Source organism: Lathyrus oleraceus, chromosome 5 (genome assembly GCF_024323335.1).
Source record: "Lathyrus oleraceus cultivar Zhongwan6 chromosome 5, CAAS_Psat_ZW6_1.0, whole genome shotgun sequence".
Classification (NCBI taxonomy): Eukaryota; Viridiplantae; Streptophyta; class Magnoliopsida; order Fabales; family Fabaceae; genus Lathyrus; species Lathyrus oleraceus.
The window spans coordinates 187,653,598-187,667,813 of NC_066583.1; positions in this window are offsets into that span (position 1 = coordinate 187,653,598).

Below are 14,216 nucleotides of genomic sequence, written 5' to 3' on the forward strand. Positions count from 1 at the left end.
TCGGACCTTCACACCAGTCATCATTGGATCAGGTCAGCACGCAAAGACTCCAAACACCTCGGGAAAATCGTGGGAGACCTCGAAGACAAACTAACGCACATGAATGTGGAACAGGGGGACGTTTTGATCGGGTCGGTCATTAAACTTTTGTCAATCCCATGTAACATTTATTATATCATGAATAAAAATTTTTTAACATTATATTTCATTATTTAATAAAAAAATTAAAAATTAAAAACTAAAAAAAACAAATAATACAAAGGTGTATGCGTCAGATGAATTGGTGCATACACCACATGACAAATGCATGCGCCAACACACTTGACGTCAGCATTCATTGCTCCTAAAGCATGCGTCAGTGATGCTGACACCTCCTCCTAATGAAAAATAGATACGTCAGTTCATCTGACGCATCTGTTTTAAAAGGTAGTTACTTTGAAAAAAAATTTTGAAATAATGGTTATTTCAGATTTTTTTTTAAAATACTGACTATTTAGATTGTATTAAAAGCAAGCAAGATGCGAAGCCCAACAACTAATTTAACTAAAGCAAGATAATAGACGAATTGTTCAAACATTTAAATCAAAATCAACATAATCGAATCTGAATCAAAATATATAGATTTTTAAAAAAAATTATTGAATCTCATGCAATGCTAGAGCCTCTTACGACATTTGTACCATATTAAAACTGACTTGGGGTTGATTTATAAACCAGGGGTACAAAAGTGAGGATTGTCTTATTCAGAATGGTGGGGTAAAATCTATTTAATATAACTTTTTTGGGACAAAATTTTGTAATGTCCCTCGTGTTTCCAATGAAAAATATTTTACTTAGTAAATAATGTAATAATGGTTTAAGTCATGCTTTTTATTTTTATACTAATTTATTATTGGTGAAGAGTTTTTTTCTTAAACTTTTTGTATATGCTCACATTATAAATAATCAACTAAATCCAAATACTGATTCCGAAAATATGCTTAAGTGATTATTTGGTAAGACAAGTTCAAATAATAAGTCAAAAAAAAAGTTCAAATAAAATTGAATAGACTCTTTTAAAGATTCATAACATAACTTCATATAAGAATCTATAAATTGTTTAATTGTATTTTTGTTTGTATATTGCCTCTTCAAAGTGTCTCTCCAAGGGTGTCTAAATCATCGATGTTGACTTAATAAATAAAATTTGTGAGAATAATAGAATATTATTGCTCCGAATTCTGAATTATTGATGTTGGAAATTTTCACATCATTTGAGACCAGTGGAAATAACGTAAATAGTGAGGGGGAATGTGAAAATAAGACTTTTTATATACTTAAAATATATTATGCAACTTAAGTTTATTTGCAAAGAGCAATAATATAAATTTACAAACCTTTAATTTCAAAAAAAAAATTGAACTTTCATGTCATTTGATCTATGTCTAACATTAGAATATAAAAATTTTAAATTATTAACTTTTAGGCTCTATTTTAGAGTTTAGATGGGAAGAGGTTTGAGAGTTTTTAGAAAAATGATGAAATTAAAAGATTTGGAAGGAAAATGTTTGGTTTGTGTCTCATTCTAATACAAAATTTATTTATAATGAAAAAAATTCAAATATTTGTTTTTGAGGGTTTCAAAAAGAGTTGATACATTTTCTAAATTCAATTTATTCCGTTTATGTTGTTACAATACTCTATATTGAAAATATATTAAAGATAGATTTTTATTTACCATTCAATACAAAAATGCGGTTTCAAAAATGAAAGATTTGTCATTTTCTATTTTCAAAGTGTTAGATTTAAGTGTGAGTAGTTAAATTTTATATCATCAATTAATTGAATATAATGTTGAATTAATAAAAGATGTGAGAATATCTTTGAGTTGAGTTAAACTTTGCTAAGCTTAAGTGTGGCTTGCTAAAAAATGCAAAGCCTAGTCTAGTGTGTAGCCTATCATAGTCTTATTTTTAAGTTTGACTCTAACATTTTCAAATGCTTGATTAACTTATTAATTTACTTAAAAACTTATTTTATTTAAATATGTGTAAATAAGTAACTCAACTAATGCTTAAATAAATAACTAATTAAAAAAATCAATGAGACTAAATATTTGTTTGCATTGACTTATTCAATTTTACCTAACAACATAAGTGTTATGGGTCATTCATATTGACTCTGACTAACCACCACCATGAAGGAGTTATACTCCTTCTAGGATTTTCTCAAAACATGAGAGTTATCATCCTAATGATTAAAAAGGAACTCAACTCCAAGTACATTCGACGACTCTCCATAATTCACTCATAACAAATAACGAGTTCGTTATTCTCTCTCTCTCTCTCTCTCTCTCTCTCTCTCTCTCTCTCTCTATATATATATATATATATATATATATATATATATATATATATATATATATATAAGCCGCCAAATCGAGGTAACAAGTTTAAAAATCAATTTAATTTTACTCATCTTTCTCACTTACTGACTTGAACGTTGGAGTGCTAACCTTACAGGTCCCCCACTCCATCGCATCTGAAGCCTTGATCCACTGTCACCAATGTTTCTCAACTCATTTCTAGTTCTAGAACGGAACAGTAGCGCCGTCTATGGGAATCGACTTCTGATTACTACAGTTTCCATGATTTGCATTCGCTCTGCGATTCATTAGCTCATAGTCTCCTTAGATCACCGAATCAATATCATTCTGAATTGAATTCGAAGATTCATCGCGTTTAGATTCAATCAAGAATCATCTCAATTTTGATTCCTCGAATTTCCATATCTTCAATTTCTACGACTTCCGGTGATGACTAGATCTAAAGCTACTCGATCTACCACAGCGCGCAAAACCGCTATTGTGCGTGAATGAACAATTGATGCTCTAGTACCGATCAATCAACCACATATCCCTTCTCCATAATGCATCGCAAATCCTAGAGCAGTAATTTTATTGCATCCAGGTCTGGTCCAAGCTCCATAGATAACCAAATCTGTTCAAGTTACTCTAATCATTCATCTTGTTTTGCCTCCAATTTTTCTATCAAAAGCCTTGCCTGACCTCTAGGTGTTGCAAGTAAGCCTAGGAGTGCAAGGTGTTAACGAACTATATTGGGTGTGAATATGGACACAATAAGGTCTAGAATGGGGGATTGAATAGACCTATCCCTAAAGAGATAATTTCAAAAACATTTTTGTCCCATAAAGTGAAATCAGATATTTTAAAATACACAGGAGAAAAACACAGCATAAAGAGATATTGGAAACTTCTCAGTGAATTAATCCAATAAGAGTATCACAAGATATCAATAAATGCATGATTCTTTCTAATATAAATCAATTACAAGATAACTAAATCCCCTTTAAGCAAAGTGATTTAAAAACCATTACATAGAACTTCATATAAAGCATAATTAGATTTATGATAATCCAATAGGGTTTGATGCATCACAAACCTAAGATTACACATTAAATTGCTATAAGCATAACCTAACCTAAATAACGTACAAATGATGCAATAGTTATATTAATGAATGCAGAAAATTAAAATAGATAAGGGAAGAAAGAAATGTAGACATAGATATATAGTGGTTCAATGTTTGTCCTCGTTTTACCTACACTACTCTTCAATTGTGTTAAAACCATCAAAAATAATAATGATCTTACATTATTTCATAAGTTTGATACAAGCATTTTGATTACAATGAAATATACCTCGATAATTTCCTCTGTTGATATAGATACTCAAACCGCTAACAAAAACAAGATCCTCAATGATCTTGATTCAATAACCTTACTGTCCATCATAACCTTCTCCAAGTCTTTGTATGTGTCTATCCACCTTGACCCCACTGATTTCTTGTCTGGGCGATTTCCTTTAGATAAGCATTTAATTGAACAACTCCCAACTTTGTCTACAAATAGTCTTTACACAACTTCACCAAAGTTGGAGAACTCCTAACTCCGCCTTACAGACAATCTGTACTCGACTTCTCTAAAGTCTTCCATGGAGTATAGTAACACTCTTCTCTTGATAGATAACACAACTTTCAAACCGCATTCCAGAAATGATCTTTGCACCTGTTACAAATAATAAACTTTACACAAAAACATTAGATACCCTAATGTACCACTAGTCTCCCTCAAACACTCAATCTTTAGAGATGAGGGTCTACAACATTAGATAAGGACTAAGGATGAAGATGATGAACAATTATAAAATAATCTATCTCTTTCTCTCTCTCTCTCTCTCTCTCTCTCACACACACACACACACACACACACACACACACACACACACACACACACACACACACACACACACATACACACACACACACACGTATTCTCAAGATATCAATAATGAATTAGATGTTGGTGAATGAAGAACACATACAAAGGTTCTCTCAAGTATCTAGATGAAAACGAGTTTTGGTTCTTGATGGTTATCTTGAGCTTGATTAAAACTGAATTATTAAAAGATTAATCAACTCTCTTTCTCTGGTTTCCCTCAATAAAAAATTATACACATAAAGTGTAACAAAAAGAAGATGAAATCTTTCATGGATTACATTCAAGAAGTTGTTCTCAAAACAAGAGAAAGATACAAAGATGCTAGGAATAGACACCCTAGAGAAGGAAAGACAAATTGACATTTTATCTAACAAAACTTTCATCATGAAAAAATTCATAATAAGATATTCTCTCTTCTTGAATCAAAGAAAGAACTATTTAAGTCTAAGTTGAAAATTTATAATTTTAAGGTTATGATCTGAATAACTATTCAAACCCGTGATTTGAGTCAAGTGCAAACCATGATTCGAATTATATTATGTTGTGATTCGAGTCACTTGTAATGTATGATTCGAATCAAATCTGGCAGAGCCAAAATCTTTCATTCAAAGAAATTTATGATTTGAATCAAGTTAAACTTGTGATTCGAATCAAATCACATAGCTCCGAAATCCAATTTTCACAAATGGTATGATTCGAATCTGACAATGTACATGATTTGAATAAAGCAATTCAACACCTCTGTTTAAGTTTTATAACTTTTGATTCAATTAACACTTGATGAAAACACAGACCAACTTGCTAGGCTCAAAATAATGACACACAATATCATGGACCAACATTCAAATTTATTGAATGATGAGGGGACTAAGTGTAACACCTCAAAATTTGCCCTCCTCTCTTGGGACTATCTTAGCATATTGCATTTCATTTTTTAGAATATTAGGTATTTGCATATTGCATATCATGTGAGAATAAACAAGTCATCCTCCAAAATCTTTCTCAGAAGATAGAGAGGTTAAGAGATTCATGCCTAAGGGTCTCATGGATTGATCACTAGCCATCTGAGGGTTTGTGCTTCAATTAGGGTTTCTTGGTCCTTCAAGGAGTTTGAGCATTATCTTATTGGCAAGGGTACATTATCATCATCATGGTTATGTTATCCTCAAGGGGCTCATTGTTCATGCTCAGATCCTTTGGGATTAGGGTTTTGACCTCTGGTCAACCCTAATCAGTTGCATTATACCGGTCAGGGTTCCTCAAGGAAATGGGGTTTATTTGCTTGGATTAGGATCATATGATTATTGTATGGAGCTTACAAGAGCTAGGGGTTCCTTTTGGAGCCAATTCCTCAAGTGGTTGAGGCTCAGGCTGATCAGGGCACTTCTAGGTCATTTGTCAACCAGAAAGTCAACAGAAAGTCAACTGAGGGCTAGGAGGTGGAGAAATGGTTTTCAACATCTCATTCATGTTCAAAAGAGGCTTATTAATCATGTCAAATGCATATCTTGAAGAATTTGAGGCCAGATCAAAACTTTCCAAAAATGGAAAGTGACCTGCAATTGAAAGTTTCCAAAAATGGAAAGTTTTTGGTTCAAATTCAACTGGATCTTACATCCTCAAAAAAGCTTCAAATGAAATTTTGTCAAACATGAAAGTTAAATATCTTTCTCTCCCATTTCCAAAAAGTCCAAAATCATGAATTTATGATGAATGGTTGAGGAGATATGATCAAATCATTGCCAAGTGTGCTTAAAACTTCAAAAGGCCATATCTTTGGACTCATAACTCCAAATTGAGTGCTCCTTTTTGCCAAATTCTTCTCATGACATGAACTTTCTAAATCATTCATCACATTGCATGAAACTTCATCACATGACCATATGCATATTCATGCTTATTTTGGAGGGAAAATCATGAATTCAAAATTGGTGCATCATATGGACTTTTTAACCATTCCAACATGTTCATAGGAGGATTTTAAGTGAAATTGCATGGCCATTGTTACTGTTCACGTGCATGTTGCATGCATGGGGTGAAAAAACCAAATTTTGCATAACACCTCATTTTTGAATTAAAATTTCATTAGCCAAGTTAAGTGTGATTAGGAAATGGATTAACATGTCATATAAATAGCTAATCATAACAGAATTTTCATTATTCATCATTTCTAGATCTAGAACTTTTTTCCCTCCAAAATTTTCTCTCTACCATAATTCAAAAATTCTTCAAAGAACACTTGATTTTTCTTGCATATTCTGGTTCTGTGATCTTCAATTAGTGTAGATCAAGCCTTGGATTGTGGAATTCGTGTGGAAATTATGCATAGCAAGCTCAAGAACTCAAGAATGGAAGTTGATTGTTAAGCAAGATCTAAGTTGTTCCAAGTCTCAACTTCAACTTCAAGCTTCATAACATTGATATAGGAGTGGATTTACACGCTTGCCAAGCCTTGGATCTGCCACTGCCATTGTTGGATCTTCAAGAGGTCAAAAATTCGAACCTCTTAATTCATGATTTTATGTACATATTATTGTAGATCTTTCCACGCTGAAAATTCTGATCTAAATTTCATAAAAAACGGACAAATATTGAGAGAGTTATGAGAGATTAAAGTTTGGTGTTCAAAAGTGTTCTTGATTGATTCTTGAAAAATATGATGAATTAGAGAAAAATATTAGTGGATTCGTGATCTGCACGTCAAGACGAGTCCAACCATATATAATTTCGCTAATTCTGAAAGAAAAAAAAATCGTGTACTGTTCACCACCGTCTTGGTTTCCGCCGCTAGCGTCCGCTAGTGGCTGTCGCTGGTCCGTCGCTAGTTTTTGACTAGGGCTTTGAATGAAACGACGTAGTTTTGGCCAGCGAAGTTCCCCTCGCTTCGATTCCGGCTGGGAGCATTTTCCATTTTATTCAATTCTTTTCATTATTTCATGTTCTTTTTCAATTTTTATTTCATTTTTTCCATGATCTTCAAAAAATCATAACTAATTGTAAAATCATCCAATTAATTCCAGGTTTTTTGCTACTTGATCCTTGAAATATCTAGAATTTTATGGTTTTGATTTTATGATTTTTCCATTTCTGGATTTTGAATTGTGGCTGATTATGTGGACATGTATGCTTTTGTGACATTGCCTTGTTCTTTCCATTGTGAAATGCTTGATATTGATCCAATTGCCATGAAATTTTGCATGATTGGTCCTAACATGTTGATGGATGTTTTAGGCTTAATTGTGCATTTTTCTCATTTGCCATTTCTGTTTTATGCACATGTTTGTATGGTGTGACAATTTGTGTCACACTATTGGATGTCCTATTTGATCATTTTCATTTCCATATCAATTGATCTCTTATGTTTACAATTTTTGGTACGCTAATTGTGTTTGATGTGTTGAATGCTCATGAAAATTTCCAGAATTGTTTGAGCCATTTCTGATTTAATGTGCATTTTCTCATCTTGCGTGTCCAATTGGTGATCATATTGTGTGCATTGCCTTCTCTTGGTTGAATGATGACATTGCTTGATGATTTTAATTTGGTCCTTTTTAGGACATGTTCATGATTGATTAAGGATGATTCATGTTGATTTTTAGCTTCTGTTTTGAATTTCTTCTTCACTTTTGACCCTAGGCTTTGCCCTAGGGATTTGTACTCACATTTGAGTTGTGAATTTCAGGTTCAAGTATGCATCTCCATGATTGATGTTGCTTCTTCATTTGAGCTTGGCCATTTGTTATTGTTTGCTAACATTTGTTTGTTTTATAGGCTTTGATGATAATTCATTTGAGTGTTTGCCTTATGGCTTACTCATTGTGTATATTGGACTTGTCTGTTTGTTGAGATCTATTGACTGTTGTCTGTTTGTCTGAATGTAAATATTGACTGTTTTAGTTTTTCTTACAGGTACTTTAGCCGCTTTAACTCATTATTTGAGTTGCTTTGCTTGGCTTGTGGTTGGCATACCACTTAGGTAACTTCCTTAACTTCATGTAGTCTGGAAGACCTGTCATGTTATTTTGGCATGCACCTGTCTGAAGCCCTCCTTAAGAGGCAATGTTTGTGGTTGTTTATCTTTGTGCCTTGTACACTTAAAGACCTCATAAGTGAAGAGGCATTGGCAGATAAAAGGGATGTGCAATCCATCCCCTGCTACTCAGTTGTGTCATTCATCTTGCTCACACCCTGTGTTGATGCACTTTGAATAAAAATCCAAAATCTTATTGTGTCAATCATGTGGAATAGAGTCCCACATTCTGGACTCCCACACCTTCTTTGATTCAAGCTCACCCAGGCTCGGGTTAAGAGCTATGAGGCATAACTCTCATCGCCATTTCATCTGCTCACCCTAACTCTCAATGTTATAGGTTAAGAGCCTAACCACCCTTTCCAGTTGGCTTGTTTGTCAAGGTCGATATGACCCCTTGACTAAAACCCAACCTTGTATGAGCCACTTGTTTGCATATAGCGTGTGATACCTGTTCACCTGTGTTGCTTACTTGCTGTGTGATTGACTTGCTGCTTGTGCGAGTTAGGTTCTGTTTAGATACCTCAACCTAGGACTATTGTGGATTGCATGACAACTTTTAGGCTCGAGTCAGTCTCCCTATTAGTTTGTTACTTCCCGGTCTCTGGTTAGGAGAAAGTTTCTCCCCTGTTAAGGGGAACTACGTTGCCCTGATCCTTATACCAGATGAGGTACGTAGGCAGGAGATCGTGCGAGATCTCTCCGGGCACCCTTTTCCTTTTTTGCGTGTGTTGTTTGACAGTTATTAGGCTCGAGTTCCTGACTCCCTTTTAGCTTGTCTGTTTGTTACCCTCTTGTTTGTGTGGAGTCTGACGTAAGTCCAGCGATTGGCAGTCGGTTTCCCGTTTGGGTGTTTGTTTGTGTGGAGTCTGACGTAAGTCCAGCGATTGGCAGTCGGTTTCCTGTTTGTGTTTGTGTGCTTGGAGTCCGATGTAAGTCCAACGATTGGTATTCGGTTTCCTTGTTTGTGTTTGTTGTTTGGAGTCGGACGTAAGACCAGCCATTGGCAGTCTGTTTCCATTTGTGCGTTTGCTTTGACGTCTCAGCGTTTGTGCGTGTGTTTTGTTTTGGCGTGCGTTAGCCGAACTATGGTAGCTCTGATTCTCATTCCAGATGAGATACGTAGGCATAGTATGCGATATCCTATCGAGCCCGTTTCCCATTTCCCCGAACTACGTTAACTCTGATGTTTGTTTCTGACAAATTACGTAGGACCAGGATGTGACATCCTGCCGAGTCACCTTCCTCCTTCTTCCATCTGTGTTTTATACCAGCGTGTGTGCATTCTTTTGAGCAGTTATTTAGCAACCTTATCCTATTCTTTTGAGCGTGGATCCCGTCGAGTACGACGGACGTGAGGGGGTGCTAATACCTTCCCCTTGCGTATCCGACTCCCGATCCTTGCAATCTCCGGTCGTAAGACCATTCCCTTTCTAGGTTTACTTCGAGCGTTTCCTTTCCCTCCTTTGGGATAAATAACGCACGGTGGCGGCTCTGTTTGTGTCTTTTCCCGCCGGTTGTTTTTCGTGTTGCGTTAGCTGGTGACTCTGTTGGGGAAATTGCCACCTTCATTCCCGACTGCTGTGGAAACACCGATCCTGAACCCGCCGGTTGTTTTTCACGGATGCGACAGCTGGCGACTCTGCTGGGGATTAGAAGTTGACCTCTTGCTGGTCCATCTTCCCTAAGCGGGTCATTCCTAGCGCTCTCTAAGATAGTTTAGGTTGCTTGTGCTGCTTTATTTATTGCATTTATGATTATTATGTTGTGTATATATTTGCATAAATGTTTGCATGCATCATATTATCATTGTGCTGGATTCTGTACAGGTGGATTCCTCTGATTTGGGGTGGGTGTTCTGAGTGGGGCTAAAACCCAGGCCCGAGTATACACCTAGGATTAGTGTGGTCTCACGTTCCTCACATGTTGGTTGGGAATGTTGTTGCGACGTGACATACCACAAGCCGGACGAGGTTCTTCTGAGAGAGCTCTTCCATTGTGGAGTATTCCACTTTGGTCGAGTTACCTCTTTAGAGCTGTTGACTTCGGTGACCGTTCTTTCCCGGATCTTTGGTTTAGACGATCTTATGAGAGCTGCAACGGCACACCCGAAAGGGCAAACCCATTGAGTATCTTGTCCGATTGTCGAGACCATTATCCGCCTTAGGATGACCTTATTAGAATTCACCTGTGAGGGGAGGGTTTGATTCTTACAGATGCATGTTCTGATGGTGACTTTAATGGTGACTAATGGTTCAGTTATCAATCAGAGTCCTATTTATAAGTCGGATTTATGGATTTATTTCTGAGACGTCGGAGTTCTGTCCGTGGTATTTATCAGTGGGGATCCGTTTATTTCAGGATTCCCTGGGTTGGTACAGATGATCATGTTGTTATCAGATCAGTGACTTTTCAGTGGTGATGGTGATGATATATCCTCCGTTCTGTTTATTTCGGAACCCTGAGTTGGATTTGTAGTTACTCATTACCTCAGGTGCTTGTGGGCAATTCAGAGACCAGGGCTTCCGTACAGGGGATGTTCAGATGACTTGGAGGATGGCACTATGCATTGCATTCATGCATCAGCATCATTCCCATTTTGCATCTATCCGCATCTAACTCATGTTTATCCATATGCAGGGTACATTCTCGATTGAGATTCTGGTTGAGAGACATCCTGATGTCAGAATGTTATTGTCAAATTATTATCCGTCTCGATGAAGCCAGGATCGAAAGACAGAATGTTCCTCATATGGATAGACATTGCATTCATGTGTAAGTCATAATAACATGTCTTCTGTTTTGCAGGTGTCAGTTTCTAACATGTTTGCTTGACTTAGGAATGATGAATCCACCCAACGCCGACGTTCTCGACCTGAAAGAGAAGATGGATGAGTTGTTCAACATCATGCAAGGGCTCGCCGTGGGGCAGAAAGCAATCACTGAGAGGTTAGAGAGGATTGAAAACTGGATGAGAATGGGGAAAATCCAGGGAGATGCTCTGTCGTCTGGAGTAAAGAAGCCCTCTGGCAATAGTCAGTACAAGAAGGAGGTTGAATCAAGTGATGTGCATGCCAAAAGGGGTAAGGATCGTTACCACTCGTATGCTGCTGCAGTGACTATTCCTGTTGGTAATTCATCTGTACTACAGCAACAGCAGCCACCTCAACAAAGAGTACAGAAAGCCGGGTGCCAAGTGAGAAAAAGGAAGACAGATCGGCAGTTTGATAAGCCACCCATGACGTATGCTCTTTTGTTGAAGAGGCTTAAGGATCTTAGATTGGTGCAGCCAAGGAGGTTGGCTCCGTTGAGACCTGACCAGAGGCCTGCCAGTTATGATGAGAACGCCAAGTGCGAATTCCACTCTGGTGCCCGTGGACACAATGTTGAGGGTTGTAGAGCCTTTAAGCATGTTGTCCAAGACTTGGTAGACTCCAAGGCCATCAATTTTGCACCATCTCCGAATGTTAATGCTAATCTCATGCCGGCGCATGGTCAGGTGATGGTGGGTGTAATTGCTGAAGATCCAGATTGCATCTGTGCGATGGGTGAAGAGGTCGACGGTGACTGTGAGCTTGATGGTTGGATAAAACCGTGCGTACCAGGGATGGAAGTCCGAGACTGGAAAGCCGAAAAGATCATCACTGTCACTCTACATGAAGAGTAGTATTTCTGTTTTTCAATTCTGTATGCATGAAAGCCATACGTTTTGCCCGAAACGTAATGGTCCATTGTAAGGGCCACCTCATGTGCATCATTTTGCAATGTTTTGCATCATTAATAAATGGATGTTTTTCACATTAAAAGCGGTGTTCCCTGTTTTTCACTTATTTTTGCAGTTTAAAAACAAAAATAAAAATGGCAATGTTTATTTTCATTTTTCTTTCTTTTGATCTGTCTCGTTCCGGCTCTAAAGCCCTTATTCTCAGGATCTTGTTGATAACAATTCGGTTACACCTTTATATGACTTCGACAATTCGATCTATCATGCCAAAGAAGGAGACAAAGAAGATCGTGATCTGCTGGAAGATTAGCCAGGTTGTTGGGACAAGAGGAGAAGGTGATTCAACCGCACGAGGAGCGAGTTGAGATTGTCAATCCAGGCACCGAGGAGGTCTGAAAGGAAATAAAGGTTGGGGCCGCCTTGGAGGCGAGTGACAAGAGTGGAGGTGATGCCATTCAGTCTCAAGAATGTCGGTGCCACGTGTCAGAGAGTCATGGTGACTTTGTTTCATGATATGATTCATCATGAAATCGAATGCTATGTTGATGACATGATAGCAAAGTCCCAAACAGAAGAGAGGCACCTGGTAGATCTGGCCAAGCTGTTTGACTAGTTGAGACAATTCAAACTGAGGTTGAATCCGAGTGAGCGCACTTTCGGAGTGCGGTCCGGTCAGTTGCTTAGGCTTATTGTAAGCGAAAGAGGAATCGAGGTTGATCCTGCTAAAAAAAAGTAATACAAGAAATGCCTGAACCAAGAACGAAAAAGAGGTTCGTGGTTTCTTAGGTAGATTGAACTGCATCTTACGGTTCATATCTCATCTAACAGCCATGTGTGAACTCATGTAAAAAAAAAAGATCAAACGGTCAGGTGAAATAATGATCGCCAAGGGGCATTTGAAAAATAAAAGAATATTTGCAGGAGCTTTCGGTTCTATTGCCTCCCATGGAGGGATGGCCATTAATTCTGTACTTGACAGCCCTCGAGGGGTCTATGGGGTGCGTACTGGGGCAGCATGACGAGTCTGGTCGAAAAGAGCATGCAATTTACCTTAGCAAAAAGTTTACCGACTGTGAAACAATATATTCACTGCTCGAGAAAACTTGTTGTACTTTGGCATAGGCTGCTCGCCGACTGAGACAGTATATGCTGGTTCATACCACTTTATGGATTTCCAAGATGGATCTGATCAAGTATAACTTTGAAAAGCCAGCATCGACCGGATGGGTTGGGAGATGGCAAGTGATTCTGACTAAATATGAGATTCAGTATACCTCCCAGAAAGCAATCAAAGGGAATGTACTGTCTGAGTAATTCGCCCAGCAACCCATTAAGGATTATCAACCGATGAAGTTTGAGTTCCTTGATGAGGACATCATGGTTCTCAAATCGAAAGATTGTGAGGAACCAATCCTGGAGGAGGGGCCTGACCCTGAATCCGAACGAATTTCGATGTTTGATGGGGCCCTTGACGTGAATGGTATGAGTGAGTGTTGTTTTGGTTATGCCGAAAGGATCCCACATTCCTTTTGTTGCCCGGATAACATTTGAATGCACCAACAATGGTGGCTGAGTACAAAGCCTGTATCCTGGGTATCGATCTTCGGTGCATACGTCTACTGGGGCAATGTCGTTCTCGCTCGTGTATGGGATAAAAGTGGTATTACCTATTGAGGTCCAGATCCCATTGTGGAGAGTCCTGATGGATGAAAGTTGGAAAAGGCTGAGTGGATAGGGACTCGATATGAAGAGTTGAACCTAATTGAGAAAAAGAGGTTGGCAACCGTTTGTCATGGCAGTTGTACCAGCAGCGGATGAAGCGTGCTTTTGACAGAAAGGTACAACCTCGGGTATATCACGTAGGAGACATGGTGTTGAAAAGGATCTTTCCTCCTCAAAACGATCGTAGGGGCAAGTGGACACCCAATTATGAAGGTCCATTCGTGGTCAAAAAGGTTTTCTCTGGTGGAGCCTTGTTGTTGATAACCATGGATGGCGAGGATTTTCCATCCCCTGTAAATACGGACGCAGTTAAAAAATACTTCGTATAAGAGACCCGCTGGACGAAAAGAATAAAATAGTCCAGGCAAAAAATGGGCATCCCGACGAACCAAAAAAAAATAAATGAAAAGGTTCGGGCAAAAATTAGGGATAAAAAGAAAAAAAACTGTACACCCGGCAAGT